Source organism: Octopus bimaculoides, chromosome 4 (assembly GCF_001194135.2).
Source record: "Octopus bimaculoides isolate UCB-OBI-ISO-001 chromosome 4, ASM119413v2, whole genome shotgun sequence".
Lineage (NCBI taxonomy): Eukaryota > Metazoa > Mollusca > Cephalopoda > Octopoda > Octopodidae > Octopus > Octopus bimaculoides.
This window is the reverse complement of record NC_068984.1, coordinates 64,919,008-64,921,073: the sequence shown is the minus strand read 5'-3', so window position 1 is coordinate 64,921,073 and position 2,066 is coordinate 64,919,008. Positions and strand designations below refer to the sequence as shown.

The 2,066-nt window shown below is 33.8% G+C and overlaps 1 protein-coding gene across 9 annotated transcripts in view; it reads left to right on the top strand.

The window, feature by feature from the left end:
- The window catches only part of LOC106882502 (bone morphogenetic protein 1), a 987,136-nt gene that overhangs the window by 567,149 nt on the left and 417,921 nt on the right, over positions 1–2,066 (top strand). The gene's annotated exons all lie outside the window — the stretch shown is intronic.

Here is a 2,066-nt window from a genome sequence, read left to right as displayed (position 1 = left end):
ATTTGATTAGAGGATATGTTAACCTTTTGAAGGGATGGTTGCATCCAAAGAAATACTAGTTCAATACCTATTATTGCTGGGGAAGGAAATTCCCTTTAAACAGTAAGTATATATTATGCATATAATATTTAAAAGAAGGAAAAAATGGAGATTAACAATTATTGTAAGTTAACAATTATCGTAAACTTGTACTCCCTCTACAGCAAGATACCTGTATCTGTCTCACAATAACCTTTAATCATCCAACACAAGATCACCTCCTGCAATGCCCCTCCCCTCTTCAAATTTTTTTTTGTCTTGGAAGTATTTGGTGACCTTTTCAATGTAGGTGCCATTTAAAAGCATCCAATCCACAGTGTAAAGTGGTTGGTGTTTGGAAGGGCATCCAGCCGTAAAAACCTTGCCAAAACTGACCTCACCTGTGCTTGTGTCATATAAAAAGTATTATTGAACCTGCCTGTGCTTGTGTTACGTAAAAAGCATTAAGTCTACTCTACTGAGTGGTCGGTGTTAGGAAGGGCATTCAACTGTAAAAATCCTGCCAAAACAGTCACAGAAGTCTGGTGCAGGCTTCTGCCTGGCCAGCTCTTGTGAAACCATCCCACCCAAGCTAGCACTGAAGGGAGACTATTAACAATGATGATGACTATGGTCGTCTTCGATTCTTACAGCTGTTTCAATTAATACTCAATAATTTAATTCCAACTTTCTACATTAAATTTGCATTTGTGACATGAGCATTACTTCATCAGAGGAAAAAAAGAAATGTACCTTGGGATGTTATGTAGACCTTTGTTATATGTGGATAGGTCCACATGTAACATCCGAAGTTACATCGCTTTTTTTTTCTCCAATGAAATTATGCTCATATCATATAAATGCAAATTTAATGTACAAATTCGTAATTAAATTATTGAGTATTAATTGAAACGGCTGTAAGAAGCGAAGATGACCAATTTGTTAATAATAAATAATTAACTTCCTTATCTCCATTTTCTTTTCTTTGTTTAACTGGATATAAATTCTGTGTGTGTGCATATATAGTTATATATGTGTGTGTATATATATATATGTGTGTATAGTTTATATATATATAGGAATGAAAAGCTTAACCACTCACAAAATAGCAATTGAAATTGGTGAACACCTTCAACCTGCCCTCTAGAAGGAAACTCTCTCCAGAAATATTGTATACAGTTCAAACATAACTGCAAACACAACATCAACTACTATTTCTATATCAGCAGCATTATGATATACCCAACTAATAACCCCTACTCTCCAAATAAAAACTGGAAATACCCTAAATAATATCAACAACAAGTACAGAAACTGACCCACTCAAACGTATCACCTACTTACATTCTTTTGTGAATCTCTAAAAACTATTTTGTATAAAAATTTTAAGTTCTGAAATACTGGACTAAACTTTAAACTCTTGACCTTTACGTTGTCAAAGCAAAGGATTGAATCTAATAAAGGCAAAAATAAGTAAAAATTACTGACATATCCTGTACCTACCTACCAAAAGGGTTACATCTAAATATTCACACCTGCTTACAAAGTTCAACATACATAAATAAATTCTAACCAATAATATAACCCCAAGTTTAATCAATAAACATTTCTTCAAAGCACCTCTTCATAACAACCTATCCTAAAACCTAATTTCCACTTTCCTCAAACCTAGATAGATTTTAACGCAATAGAGACTATATAAAGCTAGAATTAACTTCAGTGTCTCACAGTCCAATGATGGCTTAAATGGCTGAAACCTTACAGTCACTGTCAATAATATTCTTGTTTAAAAGAAGAATATACATTAATCTCATGCTTGATTTGTTTCATCATCATTTTCACAGCAACCACTAACTGGATGTGTCTATTCACCCCCAACAATAGAGAGCAGTCACCATATTTCATTCCATAATGGCTGCCTCTGAGGAACACATGGTTGCATAATTGGACTGTTTACCTAACACTCCATTGAACCCCTTGTGTGAAACCAATTGCTAAGATCAGCTGTAATAGATATATACAATACTGTACACTTTGATTAATATATA